This window comes from Petaurus breviceps, unplaced genomic scaffold, assembly GCF_028583685.1.
Source record: "Petaurus breviceps papuanus isolate PSGF00001 unplaced genomic scaffold, PetGlider_PUasm1.0 77, whole genome shotgun sequence".
Classification (NCBI taxonomy): Eukaryota; Metazoa; Chordata; class Mammalia; order Diprotodontia; family Petauridae; genus Petaurus; species Petaurus breviceps.
Window position 1 is genome coordinate 4,327,823 of NW_027186492.1, and position 18,270 is coordinate 4,346,092.

Sequence of the window (18,270 nt, forward strand, 5' to 3'; positions counted from 1 at the left end):
TAACTTGCTCAAGGTTACACGGCCAGTTATTTCTGGGTGTGGTGCTGAGTATCTGAGCCCGGATTTGATCCAGGTCATCCCGACACTGGAGCCGGTGCTCTTACTCGCTGAGCCACCTGGCCGCTCCTAAGCAATTGGGGTTAAGTAACTTGCTCAAGGTTACACGGCCAGGTGTTTCTGGGTGTGGTGCTGAGTGTCTGAGCCCGGGATTCGATCTCCAGGTCATCCCGACACTGGGGCCGGTGCTCTTACTTGCTGTGCTACCTGGCCGTCCCTTGTCTTCTTTTTTTGACAATGCTGTTGCTAGCCCTGTTCTCCTTTGCAAATTCCCCATTTCTCTAATAAAAAAAAGGAAAACTAAAACCCTTATAAAAATGTGAAAGGTGAAGCAAAATCCCCACATTCACCATGTCTGAAAATTTATATCTGATTCTCCTCTTTGAGATCATCATATTTCTTTCAGAAGTTGGGTACTGTGCTTCATCATGCCCTGGAAATGAGGTTGATCATTTTATTGCTCTACTTTCTTAAGCCTTTCAAAGTTTTTCTTACAGTGTTCTTATTATATCAGTCACTTTAGATAAGTTCGTATAAGTCTTTGCAGGTTTCTCAGGAAATGTTCCTTGCATCATTTATTAGGGACAATAATATTCTATTATATTTATATACCATAATTTGTTCAGCCATTATCTCCTTGATGGTCATTCCCTTAGCTTTTTTTCAGATCTTCCTTCTTTCTTTACCTTTCAATCTTTCCTTTTCTATTAGCTCCTTCCCTACTGCCAAAAAATATACTTATGCCTTCCCCAACCTTAAAAATCCTCACTTCATCCAGTCATCCATGTACTATATCTCTCTTTCCCTTCTTGGGTAAACTCCTGGATAAACAGTGCCTCTACTTACTCTCCTCTCATTTTCTTCTTAATTATCTGTGATCTGCCTTCTGACCTCATAATTCAACTGAAATAATTTTCTTCAAAGTTAACAGTGATCTTTAAAAAAATTACTTTTAGCTTTTTCAAAGAAATATTTACTTCAAAGGTACAAAGCAAACAAACAGCTTACTAAGCTCAGTTCCTATAGGTATGCAATCTAGATTGGTTTAAATGCTAGAGAACGAAAAGAACGTTTCTACTAGACAGTAGTCATCTTGTGATTACAGATTTCTCACATTAAACTTAATATCTTACATATCCTGGACTCAATAATACAGAACATATCAGTATATCATTACCTAAATATAGAATTCAGTAATACAAAAAGTGTCAAACAATCAACACATGAAAAATTTGCCAAATTATATCAATGATACTGACTTGTGAGGAAATATTCACACCTCTCTCTCCAAATTTGACTGTACATTTACTGCCTAAAAAAATTGCTAAATTTCTATAGTATATTATAATATAGGACTATCTAAAATAAAAAATCCTGGCCCACTAATCTCTCCAGGCATCCCCCCAAAAAGCCATGGGCTCAGTTTTATCTCAGATAAGGTCTCACATCTAAAACTAGCCACTCTGGCCCCTTTTACCTGAAAGCCAAGTATGTTACATTTCATCACTTCATATTCTTCCGAGGATTGAAGGGTTTGTAGGCTCTCTGCAAATGGCTTCAGCTATTTGGTGTTCCCTCAGATGTAAGGGAGGGGGCTTCCCTGTTCCTCAGTTCCATTTAATCACTAATAGATTAGCTTTTACAAAATATTTTTTTTTTTGTCAAAAAAATATAGTGTAAAACTATATACTAACAATGGCTCCTGTAGAGCACAATTCCAGTTCAGGCCCAGAATTCACACTAGGGTTTGAATTCTCAGGGCTTTCTTGCCAGGCTAGCTGGCTACAGCATCTTACCTGCAATCTTGGCTCTAAACTCACCATGGCTCAACCTCCTGGGACAAGTGGGGATCACCAGTTGTCCATGAAACAAACAAGGACAAACAGACAAATACCCCTAGCTGCCACAGTGTTTAAAAGGGAAAAGAGGGCAGTCCCTCTTCCTGGTTCAATTCCTGGGTCTTATATTGTGGGTGAACTGTGATCTTCACACTCTGGACAAAGTGCATATGAAAGAAAAACTGTCTTATTCTAGCCAGTTTTTAAAGATGCAGCCAGTCAGATGAGGCTAGTCTTAGCCACCTGACAAGGGAACATAGAAGTAGACTTGGGGAAGCAGGGTGCTTCCATGTTAGATCTTTTGAGCATGTTCCTAAGACCCCATTACATACTTCCTCTTGTTTGAAAGTTGGCATCCTCAACAAATAGGCATGGGTACATTTTTTTTTAAACACTCCTTGTTCCAAATTCAAAATCATTCTCTGTGGTCTCTGGGGAGTAATAATTAATTTCCATTCACATGCTTTCTCCAGTGTCAAGTCTCAAAACAGCCATTGTTGATCAAACATATATACAATCACACATGTGCAAACAAAAATTACAATTATCCCCGATACAAAATTTTGCAGATTCACAAAACAAGGAACATTGTGCAAAGTTTGCTAAATATTTTTGCTTTCTTAGTCTCAGTTTTTCTCATCCCATAAGCAAAAGAAAGCAGAAACAGGCCAAGAAAATTGGTTCCTTGTTTCAGATAGAAATCTTACCTCACTGAACTTTCCAGGTTACACGGAGCTCTTCCCACAGAGATTTTGGACCTAGAGTCTACTAGGAGGTCACCCCTTTCTCAAATGAGAAAAATGCCTGGGGGTGGAAATGCTTTCATGTTTCCCTCCATGCATAATACAGTAACCCAGCTGGGGTGTGGACAAAACATATCCCTTTCTGTGTATGGTACACCAAAATTCTCTAGAGGGTCCTTTGTACTTTAGGTAATTTCTTCCTGGAGGTCTAAGTAATTTCCTCTAGGTCCTTATTCTAAAAGGCACTGGAAATTTACCCCATGGATCTGTGCTACTATCAAGATAAACAAAATGAAATTGCAAGCTCATCCATTATAAGACAAGTAGTGTCAGAGAAGTCACAAAGAACATGAACTACTTCTGGATATTAGGCACAGGCATCTTAACTTAAGGGCGTTTTGCTTTCACAAAAGGTAAGTAGTCTAAATTTATTTTAAATACTAAAGAACAATAGAAATTTCTATTAGAATGCTACAGTCTAGTGATTCTAAATTTTTCACATTAAACCTAATAACCATACTTATATGAGACTCATAAAATGTATCAGTATATTAATACCTATATACAGAATTCAGTAATTCAAAAAGTATCATTACTTAAATAGTCAAGTAATTGACAAATGAAAAATTTGCAAAATTATACCAATGGAACTGATTTGAAGTTTTTCCTCAAGTGTGGTGAGGAGCTCCCCTGCGCCCAGTTCTATTTAAATACTGATAGCCAGATGAGCTTTTTTTTTTTTTAAATTAGCTATTGCAAAGAAATATTTCCTCCAAAGATATATATGAACATAGAGTGTGGTCCCAGTTTCTGGTCCAAAACCTGCCTTGGGCTTGAGTGCCGGGCACCCCAGCTGACTGCATCATTCTGCCTGCTTTCCTGGTTTCAAGGTAACCATGGTCAAGACTCCCAACTCTGGTGGGTATAATTGCTGGTCCCTGAAGAGGAGTAGGACAAAATGGACAGAAAAAGAGAAACACCTCCAGCCAGTGGTCCCTAGTTCAGCTCATGCTGTGCTGGGACTGAATTGTGAACTGTCTTCTCTGGTCGCAGGAAAAAAAGTGGGCAAGAAAGAACAGCAGTGATCGCTGAATTGACTAATCTAATTATACTTTTTGATCTCTCTGCAACCACTGATACTATTGTTGATCTGGATATTTTTTTCTCCCTAGGTTTTCATCATACTGCTCTTTATTGATTCTATCTGATCTCTCCTCAGAGATCCTCCTAGATCTTCTTCCATGTCACGTCTACTAACCATAGATGTCCCCCACAGCTTTGTCCTGGACATTCTTCTCTCTTCTCTCTTTTTTTGCTCTGTTCTGTCTCACGTGGTGATCTCCTCAACTCCTATGAGTTCATTTGTCATCTCTATGTAGATGAGTCACATGTATTCATATATACATACATCAAATCATACTGGAGTTCCGAATAGCTATATGTATATGTGTGTGTGTATGTATATATACATTCACATACATGTACATGCCTATCTATATCTAGTCTTTCTATCTAATTTCTTGAGCTTCAGTCTTATGTCACCAGTTGCTTTTTGAATATTTAGAACTTGATGTTCTGTGAAATCTTAAACTCGGTATATATAAAACAGAGCTCATTGTCTTTTCCCTCCCATATCCGTCTGTATTCCTCCATACCTTTTAAGGGAGCCAATATATTCCCAGTCATCCAGGCTTGCAATCTTAAAGTATCATTCTCATCTGTTCACTCTCATGCTCTCTACTTCTCTGTTGCTAAATTTTGTCATTTCTACCTTCATAACATCTTTCACCTATCTCATTCTCTCTACTCAGAGGCATCACTCCAGTTAAACTTTTCTCACATCTCATCTGGACCCTTACAGTAGCATTCTAGTTGGTCTCCCTGATTCATAGCTCTTTCCCCTGCAATCCACTGCCAAAGTGATTTTCCTAAAGCAAAGGTGTGGCCATATCACTCTCCTACTCAATAAGCTCCAGTGGCTTTCTCTTCCAGAATCAAATATAAAATCCTCTTTTGGTCACTTAAAGCTTTTCACAACTTAGACCCTTCTTTTCTTTCCATTTTTCCTAAATTTGACTTCCTTCTATGCACTCTATATTGACTTACATGCTGTTCCTTGCACATGATGTGCAAAATCTCTAGTCTCCCTGCATTAGCACTGGTAGTCTCCCATACTCTCTGCTTCTTCAGATTCCATGTCTTAGTTTCTCTGACTTCCTTAAAGACTAAGTTCAAATTCAGTAAACAAATTAGAGGGAAAAAACAAGAAGAAATTACCTTTCAGATCTATGGATAAAGGAAGATTTCCTTATCAAATAAGGTATAAAGATGGTCAAAGAAAATAAAATAGACAATTTTGATTACATAAAATTTAAAAAAAGTTTTCTATAAATCCAGTGCAGTTTTTATTTATGATATGACCTTTTAAAATTAAATTATGTATCCATTTGGAGCTTATTTTGATATATGGAGTGAAGTATTACACTTAATTTCTTTAAGACTGATTTCTAGACTTCCCAGCCATTTTTGTTGAATAGTGAGCATTTACCATGGTAATTGGATTCTTGGATTTATTGAAGAAAAGGGTACTAGCTTATTTGTTTCGTGTGTTATGTACTTATTCTGTTTCATTAATCTCTCTTTTTAAGTTTTGATGATTATTGCATTGTATAATTTGAGATCTAGTACTGGTAGAAGTCCTTCCTTTTCAACTTTTTTCACTATTTCTTTTGACATTCTTGGCATTTTGTTTTTCCAGATGAATTTTGTTATTAGTTATGTCACTGAATAAATAAATTAATTTAGGCACTATTGTAATTTTTATTATATTAGCACTGGCAAATAATGATCAGTTACTTGAAATTAAGAATTTAATTAAATTCAGAAATTAATATTTCTCCAGTTATTTAGATATGTTTCTATAAAGAGTTTATAGTTGTATTCATATATGTGTATCTTGTTAGGTAGACTCTGAAATATTTAAAACATTTTATGCTTATTTTAAATGAAACTTCTCTATCTCTTCCTACTGGGTTTTATTGGTAGTATAAAGAAAAGATGTTCTATATGTATTTGTTTTATCTCCTGCTACCTGACTAAAATTATTGTTTTAGTTAATTTTTTAATTGAATCTTTAACATTTTCTAAAAAGACCATCTTATCATCTGCAAAAAGTATGAGTTTTCTTTTTATGCTTATTCCCTCATTTTCTTTTTCTTGTCTTATTACAATAAGTAGCATTTCTAGCACTTTATTAAATAATTATAGTGATAATGTACATGCTTTCTTTATCCCTTTTCTTATTGGAAAATCCTTTAGCATTTCTCTGTTGCATATAATGTTGACTGTTGGTTTTATATAGTATCTGCCACAAGAAGAGAACTGTTTTTTAAGCCACAAATACCTTGATTCAAATTCTACATTTCACAGTACTGGCTGCTGAGTAAGTCACTTTACCTCCCAATACTTAGGCAACTTTCTTAAGGATTACTGTAAGTTATAGAGAAGGTTCTGGCTTCCTTTGGTGAAGGGAGATTTTTCACATGAAATTATAGGTCTTTTCTTTATTGCTATTATTTACCATCACAAAGGAGAGTCCAATTTTTCCTCTCCTTGTAGTGCTTTTAACATAAGCATATGTTGTGTTTTTTGTCAAAAGCTTTTTAAAAAATCATCTATTGATATAATCATTTTGTAATTATAATCTACATGTTTTTTCTCTGTTATTATAGTTTTCCTTGTGTAGTGCCAATGCAATATTCATGGTGCTGACAGCCACTGAAAATATGCTGATATAGTGCTTGATCACAAAATATAACAGACTCTCCATATAGAAGACAGAAGCAAAACATTTATTCAGACTCCAGAAAACTGAATCCCCAAACCAGTAAGCTGATTCCATCATAGTAGCAAAGAAGTTAATAAGACATAATGACACAGAGAACCATAGCATCCTTTAGCTTTCCCACAAACCAGCATTTATTCACAAGCCTAACTGATTTCCTCAGGTACATCCTCTCCTCCCTCCAGTCTGTAACTGCTCTGACTCCCAGTGTCCTGTGGGCTCTGCTCCACCCTTCAGCAAACTCTTCCCAGCTCAAGTGTCATGTGATTATATTCAGCCTTTTAGGGGGTGGAGGAAGGTCTTCAAATTCCCTTAGCCTTTTATCCTATTAAGGAACAGAGAAGATCTTTAAATTCCCATTACCATTACATTCAGCCCCAAGATCTTTCATGTCCCTTACATAGCAAAAATACATTAACAATATATTTCATTACATATATTAATGAGAGTTTAGGGGTAACTGGTAGGGTCACTGATGTCAACAGACCTTTGCCACAATGTAACAGGGATAATAGAAAATAAGCACATAAACAATAATTTAGGGTGGGGGCTTGGGCACGACCACCCCATCTTTCCTTGCTTGAACTAGTGGGGCTCAAAATCTTGGGGTAAAGGGCAAAGATCTCTTATCCATAGCTACTTCCAGTTGAAATTGGATGTAGAGCTGTCCCTGCCACAAGAGGTCGCATTCAAGAGGTCACTTCTTTAGCTGACATCCAGAGCTTGGTTGATGCCAGGTCCAGGGGTAGCACATCACAGTCTTGGACAGGGGGTGGCATCTGACTTAAGCAATCAGTTATCTGCAGGTGGAGGGTACTAAGCCTGCAGGAAACAAATCTTGCAAACAAGTTTAACAGACAAAAAGCTGAAAAGAAACAAATATAGCGTCTGCCATGCTTCTGGAGTCTATGAACTCACTATCACAGCCTCATTCATGGTAGAATATATGAGTTAAGGGTACAATCTGGTAAGCATCTTCTCCTGAATAAACAAGTTACAGTATTATCTTTCCCATGTGCTATAATCTCCTCAGCCTTTGGAACATTGTCTGGCTTCCTCTTTCCCCATACTTTACTCCTTTTTTATTCTATTTATAGAACCAAACCCTTCAGTTCCTCTGATAGTTATTTCAGAAGGAGGGTCAGTTTTCACAAGGGGTATTAAGTTTCACAAGGAATAATAATCATTTGAACTATTCTATCATGTTTACAAAACTGTATGGATTCTTCATCCAAATTTTGGAATGTCACAATAATTTCCCCTTGTTAATTAGAATCAGTTACTCTAGCTAATACATGTATTCCTCAAGCTGCTAAATCTGATTTAGGTAATATCCATCCAAAATGATTTTTAGGGATTCTCATACACATTCCAGTAGAGATTTTTCTTATTTTTTTCTGATCCAACCAAAAGTCCTCTAAACAATATAAATCATGTCCTGCTGAATTAAGTGTCCCTGGTTACAGTGCTGGGACATCTTGCCTCACAGTCCAATACTCAATATTTGGGATCTTAGTGTGTTGCTGTTTTCTAATTTTCAGATTTGGGGTCATCATTCTGGCTAGAGGTATACTTCCTCCCATTGGTCTATTCAAACTATGTAAAGCAGTGAACAAATTATCTTTCCAATATTGATATGAATTATTAGAACTTAACTTCCTTAACTATTCTTTCAATAATCCATTCATTCTTTCAGTTAACCCAGATACTTGTGGATAATATGGAATATGATAATCCATTCTCTATTGTTTAATGAACAATATCTCTTCATTTTGTTACCTTTGAAATGTGACCCATTGTCACTTTGAATCTTCATTGGGGTTCCATAATGTAGACTTATGAGATCTAGAGTTTTACAGGTGTTTTCCTGGGTTGCATTCTTATAAGGACAAGTTACTAGTGCACCTGAATAGGTGTCAACACAAGTACATATAAATTTGTATCCTTTATCTTGTAGTAGAGGACCAATAAAATCTATTTGTCATATTTGGGCTGGGACTTTGCCCTTTGCTGTCTCCCCAGTTACTACCGAAGGAACTAATTGACATATATGACATTCCTCTGCTAACTGTTTTAACAATGAATGAAAGATACTAATACCTTGATCTTATGCCCACTGGTGTGTGGCTTGGACCTCTTAATGGCTAGCCTTTTGATAGACCCATTTTGATAGTACTGGATCATCAGTTGGTGTCAGAGTAGGGACAATATGTTGAGTAGCAATCTTTGCTAGTCGATCAGCATGTGAAGTGTACTCACATTCTGGTGTGGTGAGGGTTACATGAGCACCTACATGAAAAATTGACAAATTAGTAACCAGACAAGTCCCATATATCTTCCCATAATTCTTTGCCCCAGACTTGTTTACCATGAATTTCCCAGTTTTGATTTTTCCACATGGGCATCCATGTAGCCACCCCATTAGGTACTGCCCACGAATCAGTGAATATATGACATTGTTCTCCTTGTTCTGTTTTGATGGCTTGATGTACTGCCATAAGTTCAGCATATTGACTACTTCCACCTATCCCAGTATTTTCCAAAGTTTGCCTAGTACATGGGCTATAGGCTACTGCTTTCCGTTGTCTTTTATGGCTCAAATATTTTGCTGTCCTATCGGTAAATCATGCATGTTTCTTCTCCAGTTAATCCATCATATCTGTCATTCCATTTTACCAAGGACTGTATCAACTGTTGCTTTGGTTCCCTCTGTATCTATGTTTTCTGTAGATTCAAATAGAGCAGAAGCTCCACTTTTACCTGTTTTAGCTCTATTTTGAATATACCATTTTCATTTAATTATGCTGGCCTTTTGTGTATGTCTAATTCTGTGAGAAGCTGGGGTACTCATTACCCAGGTCATAATTGGGTATCCAGGCCTTATAATATTACTTCATGGCCCAGGGTCAGTTGTTTAGTCTCTACCAAAGCCCAATGCTGCAACTAATAACTGCTTTTCAAAAGGTATATTTTGAACTCCAGATGAAGGAAGTTTCCTAGACCAAAATCCTAAGGGTACATTTTGGCTTTGTTGTTTTTGCCACAAACTCCAGTTTGCATAATCATCCTGTACAGGCACTTGTAATTCCATCAGGCCATTTTGCATAGGCCATAAATCTAGGGCTAATTGTATAGCAGGCTTGGCTTCAGAAGCTTTATGCTGTTCAAGTCCCCAATCAAATTCATATTTCTTCCAAGTAACTTTATATAAGGGTTTCAGAATCTGCCCCTGATGTGGTATGTGATGTTGCCAATATCTCCTTGAACTATATTTTTCTCACATGTAAAATAGCCTCATTATATCTTTAGGATGCTATGGTGCTTTCCTGAGATAATATAAAACACTTTGTAGACCTTAAGGTCTACAAATTTCATTTGTTATTATTAGTATTATTAATTTGGTGTTAATTTTTCTCTGTTCTCAGGGTCTGAAAAAACATTTATTGTTCAGTCATTTTCAATTGTGTTCAACTCTTTGTGCCCACCCATCTGGTGCTTTCCTGGAAAAGATACTGGAGTGGTTTGCCATTTCCTTCTTCAGATGAGAAAACTGAGGCAAACAGGGTTAAGTGACTTGTCCAGGGTCACATAGCCAGCAAGTGCCCCTGAGACCAGATTTGAACTCATGAATCTTCCTCACTCCAGGCCTGGCAGTCTTATCAATTGTTCTACCTAGCTGCCCTCTGATAGAACATATATAGAGCATAAAATATATAGAACATAAAATAACTGCTGTCAATAGTAAGTAGTGTCTTTTTCATTGTGTAATAGTTCACTTTGCTTTTTTCTGCTATTTTTTTCCATGCCCACCAAATTTATCACCTTATACCTCTTTTAAAGGAAATATTTAACATAATGTGGACTCTAAGGAGAGACAATTTTTCATGTTGTTTGTTCTGTCTTTAGCACCTAGCACAGCTCTTGGTACATTGTAGAAAATAAATTTATATTGAATTGGACTGGACATTGACATAGTCTGGAGGCTTTTTGTGAAGTTCTCTATATAATTTTGTCAAGTTTTGTATAGAATTTCTCTGCTTTTTCATCCTCTCCAAGCATTGTTGGTGTATAAACTGAAATTCTCTTCCTGGTGTTCTTGTATAACTTTGTTAGCTTTGCCAAGCACAATGAGCCAGTGTATCACGATGTAGTATTTCTTTTTACCTTTGAGTTCATGAAAAAGTTCTTTTATTCACTTTGATGAGGAAAACCTATGAAGCTATCATTCCATTGGTCTGCAGCTTTTTAATTTCATTTACATCTAGAACTTCAATATAGATATGTTCCATTTCTCCAGTAGTGTAAGTTCACATATTTAAGTAGTTATAATTAAATTAACTTGTAGATGGTAAAAAGAACTGTGTGATTCTCAGCACTTTTTGCTACTCCAACAACCATCACTTCAAAATAAGGATTGGTTTTTGTTTTCTTTTGGTATACTTGGCTCTTTGCTTCACACATAAGTTGCTCTATTGCAATTCTTCATGGGTGATGTGTTATAAAACCCTCTTGGTGGCAAGGGAAGGAATTAGATTACCTCTAGCCTTGAAGTGCAACTATATACATAAATAGCCTTAAAATATCTTGTCCTGAATTTTTTTTCAGGATAAACAGGTGATTGGCCCGATGAAGAAATGTCCCTACATTTGATCATGCAACAAACATTAATTAAATATATATTTTGTGAAATACTTGGTATTGGGTCTGGGAATAATATATGGATAAATCAGATATTATTCTTTTTCTTGAGGACTTTACAATCTAGATATACAAGACAAACATAAAAAATTTAAATATAAATTTCTTACTATGCAAGTTTGTTGTTGTGACTCCCTCCCCATTCTTCCATGAACAGATTCTTTTTTTTTTTTTTTAAGCAATCGGGGTTAAGTAACTTGCTCAAGTTACTTAACATGGCCAGTTATTTCTGGGTGTGGTGCTAAGTATCTGAGCCCGGATTTGATCCCCAGGTTATCCTGACACTGGAGCCGGTGCTCTTACTTGCTGTGCTACCTGGCCGCCCCCGCCCCCATGAACAGATTCTTTATACTCTCCCTGTATTGCTTTTACAATCCCTTCCCTCCTTGAAGGTGGTACTGCAGAGGCTGATGCTGCAGGTTATAGTCAGCAGATAGTCACTATCGACACTAGTGAGCAACAAGCATTTATTAAGTGTTACTATACATCGCTGATTTTATATATATATATATATATATATATATATGTATATATATATATGTATATTTTGCTTTACTTTGGTTCACTTTTTTCCCTTACTTAAATGTATTACTTTGTTCTCTTTCTAATTTCTTTACATGCAGACTCAGCTTGTTGAGTTCATTTTTCCTTTTCTGTCTTATTTAATACCAGTGTTTAGCAAAAACAGAAATTTGCCTCTGAGTGCAGCTTTCGCTGTGTGTCATAAATTTTTATGAGCTGAAGAGTATAGAAAAGGAAGCTTTGCTTTTCTCTTGATTAGAAGCAAACTTCCTAGGACTGAACCCAATCTGGGCTGTGTGGATGAGTCCAGAGTAGTGGGTGAGTCCCCTCTAGAAGTGTATGCCAGCCCTCTTTAGGCCCATTAGTGGTTTTCTTATTTTTAGATATATTTTCAAAATAAACATGCTCTTGTTTTTAGTAGTGCCTTTGAATTCTTTCTAATGCATTATTTGTTTCATATCATTCTTCTACTCAGGAGCTTTCGGTGACGTCCCATTGTTTATTGAAAAAAATACATATTGCTCAATCTGGAATACAAACCTTCCACCTACCTTTTGGAATTTATTTCACTTTGTGCTTCAGTCAAATTAAATTATTTACTGTTGTTCCCTGATAAATTGTCCTTATTTGCTTCTGTTCTTTTACATGACATAATATTCAGGTTATTAAATATTTGAGTCTCTTCTGTGCAAGGCAGCATACTACCTGCTGGGGGATACAAAAGTGAAAAAAGAGTCTTTCCCTTTAGGGAATTTACAGTTGTGCGACAGATAAACACAGCACACAGGAGGGTTGCTAGCACAGGTTCACTCTTGATCTGGTCAGATAAAACAGCTTCAAAGGGGTTAATAATCTCACTATATTCTAGTCTAGTCTTCTCAAAGAGGTTGCTGATAATGTGAGAACTAACTCCTACAGCATTCCTTAATCACCCTTCTTGCAGGGGGGCCATCCAGAAGGGAGGCAGCTATCCCCTTGCATCTTGATAGGATCAGTAGAGACAGCTTGTGTGTTCCCCTAAATCCCCTCAAGCCTCAATGGGTGCCAGTTGAGGCAAACACAGATTCCCCCCAAGCCTTGATGGGGACCAGTCAAAGCACACACAGCATTCCAGCTTGTGCATTCAACCCTAAGGGTTCCTCACTCACTGACCAGTGCCCACCTGCTTTATAGGGCAGCAGACAAAGAAGGCACATTGCCAGCCATAGCCTCACAAGTTTACCTCACCTAATCCTTGTATCTCACTGTGCAGTTGCAGTGGATGTTTACAATTTAAGCACAAATGTTTATGTTATTTATCATTATACAATGCCATGCAAGTGTGGTAGAGATGTTTTGAACCATAATTGTGAGAACTCATATCTAATACCTGGGAACAAGAGATTGTTATGGCTATGGATTATGGGAAACTAAACTCTAAGAAATAATAATAAAAATATACTTTATACACACTAAAATCCACCTTACACTAAAATTCACCTTACAACACGTATAGAAACTAATAAAGGAAGGGGAGTGAGGTACATACAAAGAGTAATATAATTCAAGTTATAAGATGTTTATGTGTTCAGGAAGGAGAATTCAAAATGTCCTCAAGTTCAAAGAAGGAAAGATTATTTAAAAAAAAAAATCAGGAAATACTTAATGGAAGAGGTGGCACTTCAGCTGAACCTTAAGAGGAAGGATGAAGATGGGAGAATATGAGTGGAGGGTGGGGTGAAACCCATGCCGAGCATGGAGAGCTATGGGTGTGGAAGCAGAAAAAGGGCATTATGACATAAGGGAGCAGGGAGTGGAACAATGTAATTGAAATATAAAGAGGGAAGTAGAGTGGAATAAAACCAAAAGGCAGGTTATAGGCAGTTTGTTACAAGGCTTGAATTAAAAGCTAAGGAGACTGTATTGATTTAGTATTAAGCAGGAGGCATTGAAAATTTTTGGGTGGAGATGTGATGTGATCAGAAGGGTACATTAAGAAGATTATCTTGGCAATACAGTGAAGTACAAATTGGAGAGCAGAGAGATTGGAAACAAAGAAGCTATCTAGAGAGCTTTTATAATTGTTATGTATGATCATTATGTTGTAGTCTAGGGGTGCTAGGAACCCCAAAATGCAAGGGTACAGGGCAAGAGTCTGCCTCAAAAGAATCTGACCACTCAAGCCTTCTTTCAGGCTAAGTAGTGAGTTTAAGACACTGGTTGGGTGGGTGAGATTCCTAGTGAGTCTGCAGTATTTGTGAGGCCAGTACAAGCTGGCCAGATTCTTTTTTTTTTTTTAAGCAATTGGGGTTAAGTAACTTGCTCAAGGTTACATGGCCAGTTATTTCTGGGTGTGGTGCTAAGTATCTGAGCCCTGATTCGATCCCCAGGTCATCTCAGCACTGGGGCCAGTGCTCTTACTTGATGAGCCACCTGGCCACCCCTAAGCTGGCCAGATTCTTAAGGAGTCTGCGCATTTGATGCTGATGGGACTGATATTTTTATAAAGAAAAAGTCTGGGAAGATCTGGATGGGATTAAGTACTGGCAAGTAGGGGGGTTGGGAGGGTGGGCCAGGGGACCAGGTGTAAACTATGAGGGCTACAATGAAAGGGCAGTTAAAAGGATTATATCAGGATGAACCAGATGCCTCAGGCAAAATGCCAGGGATCCTAGCTGCTGAAATTTGTGGGAAAGTTTAACAACCGTTTTTTTAGGATCCCATTGCTTCATTAGTTCCATCAATAGGATTTTTGACTGGAAGGGCCCTTAAAGATCTTCTAGTGCATATTACAAGTGCAGAAACAGAGGCCCAGAGAAGTTTTGTAATTTACCCAAGATCTCACAGCTAGTAAATATCTGAGCTGAGATTTGAATCTGGACACTTTGGCTCTAAATGTAGTGTTTTTTGGATTCTTCCATGCAACTCACCTAATGTAGGGTGATTGCAGAGGAAATGGAAAGGAGATAGATGTAAGAGATGTTTTGGAGTTAGAATTGACATGAACTGGAAAATGTTTGTATATTAGGAGAGAGGGAGAGAGAAGAGTCAAGAATGACCCGGAGTAGCACTGCAAAATAATGGACAATTTTTTTGAAAGCCATCTGGTAGTTTTGAAAATATTGTTGTCATTTGATTTAACAGGGCCCACCATTTGGAAATATAATCTGAAGAACATTATAATGTGTTTATATAAGAAAAGACATAGTTACATTGCTTATAATAGCAAAGTAAATGCAGCATCTAGTGATAGAAAAATGAATGACTGAACTTAAAAACGCTTTTCAGTGTTATAGAATGATATTATAATCAGAACCATAGAAAGCTCTTTATACTGACTCAGTTTTAGTTTTATTGATTTATCAATAACAGCGTTATGGATATACCACTATCCAGGTACCTTTTTGGGAAAATCATAATTGGCTTGTTTTAGTTTGCTTTTAGGTTATTCGAGTCAGTTCACCTGCTGGCAACTACCAGCATTTAAAAAATAAAGAAATTTCTCTTAAATTTAGCAAACACCAAAACAAATATGATCTACTTTCATATACAAAGTAAAACAGAAAAGAAGATTGTGTTTGAAAACTTTATTTTTAAAAGTATATAATAAATTCACATTACTTTTTTTTTTTTGCTTTTTTTGGGGGGAGGGCAGTTGGGGTTAAGCGATTTACCCAAGGTCACACAGCTAGTTTTTGTGTTAAGTGTCTGAGGCCGGATTGAACTGAGGTCCTCCTGACTCCAGGGCCAGTGCTCTACTCACTGCGCCACCTAGCCTCCCCTCAACACATTACTTTCAATGCTGCCTTGCTTATATTTGCTTTTTTTCTGTTCTCTTCTGTGAATGTAAAATACTTCAAAAAAGTTTTTTCTTTTTTTGTCATTACTATTGTTAGTACTTTCTCTCAATTGCTTCCTGTATCCAACTGGAAGAGGGGAAAATCCCTTAGCAACAAATAAGAATAGATAGCCAAAACAAATCCACCTAGTGGCAAGGTCCAAAAATGTATCTCTTTCTGTACTTTGAAGTCATTATTTCTCTGTCAAGAAGGTGGGTAATGTGCTTCATCATGGGTCTTCTGGAGAGATATTTTTTCATTTTTTTGCTTAGTTTTTATATTTTTCCAACTTGTTTTTCTTTACAATGTTTTGCTGTTTTAACAATTTTTTTTCCCCTGGTTTTGTTCACTTCATTCTGTATCTCTTCATACAAACCTTTTTAGGATTCTCTGAAATTTTTAGTCACCTTTTACAGCACAGTAAAATACCATTACATTAATATGCTATAATTTGTTCAGCTCTTCCCTGTTGATGGGCACCACTTTAGTTTCCTATTATTTGCTTTTTTTCTTTTTTTTTTATATTTGAATATTTGATTTTAAAACTTTCAATTCCAGATTCATTCCCTTCCCCCCCTGCCACCCACCCCCACTGGGGAGACAAGCAGTTCAGTATAGGTTGTACATGTGCGGCTAATGCAAAACAATAACATAGTAGATGTATTGTAAAAGACTGACTATATTTCCCTCCCTCCTATCCCACCTCCCACTTGTTCTATTCTCTACTTTGATCCTGTCCCTTTTCAAAAGTGGGTGCTTCTACCTTCCCTCCCCCCAGCCTGCCCTCCCTTCCATCATCCCCCCTCACATCCCCTTCCCCCCCCTATTCTCCTGGAGGGTGAGATCCCCTATTTAGTGTGTATTTCCCTCCCTCCTCAAGCCAGATTCAATAGGAATAAGGTTGACCCATTTCCTTTTGCCTTCCTATTCTTCTCCTCCATTGTAACCATTTTCCCTTGCCTCTTCTGTATGAGATAGTTTGCCCCACTCTGTCTCTCCCCATCTCCTCTCATCATATTCCTCTCACCTCTTAATTTCACCTTTTAAGTATCATCCCTTCCTGTTAAATTGGTCCTGTGCCCTCTATCTATGTATACCTGTAAACGTATATACACACATTCACATATGTATTCATATGCCTGCATACCCTCATATAAAGACATATATATATACATATATACACATATACACATATATACATATATATATACACACACATATATATATCTAATCCCTTCAACTACTGAGAAAAGTTTCATAAGTTACAATTATTGTTTTTCCTGCTTCTTTTCTTTTTAATTCCCCCTTTGGGATCCTTCCACCAATACTGAAGTTTGTTTTGTTTATGACTTTTCTTTTCTCCTTTTTATCTTCCCTCTTAACCCTCCCTTTCCTCTCCCCCTTCTTATCCTTGCTTGTTTCCTTGTTGAGTTGGATGTATTTCTATACCAAACTGTGTATGGTATGGGCCTGTACAAGTAGGTATGTTCAACTCTCCTTTGTCTGGTTCAGATAAGAGTGAGGTTAAACTGATCTTATTTCTCCTACCCCTTCCCTCATGTTTGTATTGTAAACTCTTCTTTTCTCACACCCCAACTATAAAAAAATAGTTCTATACTTCACATCCTCCCTCCTCTCTACAGTAGTATATTCTTTTTACCTTCTCTTCTTTTCTTAAAACCCTCAGAACAGTATCAATCTCTCTCCAGATCTTTTGACTTATTAGCCTTTGAAGACATTAAGTTTCTGAAGGGGTACTTCTTTTTTCTCTATCTCTTAGGAAGCTCATCATTGTCTTCCTATAGCCCCATCCAATTGCTCAAATAAGTTTACCTTTCTAGGTTCTACTAACTCTTGTATTTGCATTTCAGTTTCTGCTGAGCTCAGGTCTTCTCATCAGAAAAGCTTGAAAATACTCTGTTCCATTAAAAATTCATTTTTCCATTTTCCCCTGTAAGATTATACTAATCTTTGCAAAGGCAAATAATACTTGTTTCTAAGTCTATACCATTTGCTTTTTGGATTATTGTATTCCAAGATTTCCTCTTGCAAAGATATTGCCAGGTCTTATGTGATCCTGATTCTGGTTTTTTGGTACTTGAATCCTTTCTTTTTGCTGCTTGCCGCATTTTCCTTGGACCTGGGAGCTTTGAATTTTGGCTATGACATTCCTAGGACTTTTCCTTTTGGGAATTCTTTCTGGAAGCGATTGGTGATTTTTTTTTCTATGTTTCACATTGATCTGTTGTAGCGGCAACCACACTGGCATACCCAGGATGGCTGCTAGCACAGATTCTTAGATCTGCTTTACTAGGAAAGACAGCTGTTTAAGGGGTCAACAGTCTTGTTTAATTACATTCACTGGTTCAGAGGAAAAGTCAGCATCCTGAACTTCAGAGAAAATACAAACAGAAAATACAAGCAGAGAAATGAAGACCAATGAAGAAGGCTTCTGTCTGAGAAATTAGCACAGATCAACAGACAGATACAACTGTCTGACCAAGGCAATAGGTATAGTTACCCAAGATCCAAGCACCAACATCTGGGTTTTTCAAAGTTGGGGGGGGGGGCACGCTCCTTAACAGCTATTGAGTCTCATCTGGCCAAATCACAAGAACACTCTTCCAGTGAGTAAGCCCCAAAGCAAAATGCTAGCGAGAGGGAGAGGGAGAGGGAGAGGGAGAGGGAGACGGAGACGGAGACGGAGACGGAGACGGAGACGGAGACGGAGACGGAGACGGAGACGGAGA

General features: G+C 37.3%; 1 protein-coding gene across 5 annotated transcripts in view; it reads left to right on the top strand.

The window, feature by feature from the left end:
• MGA (MAX dimerization protein MGA) overlaps positions 1–18,270 on the top strand; it is a 256,974-nt gene that overhangs the window by 18,637 nt on the left and 220,067 nt on the right. The gene's annotated exons all lie outside the window — the stretch shown is intronic.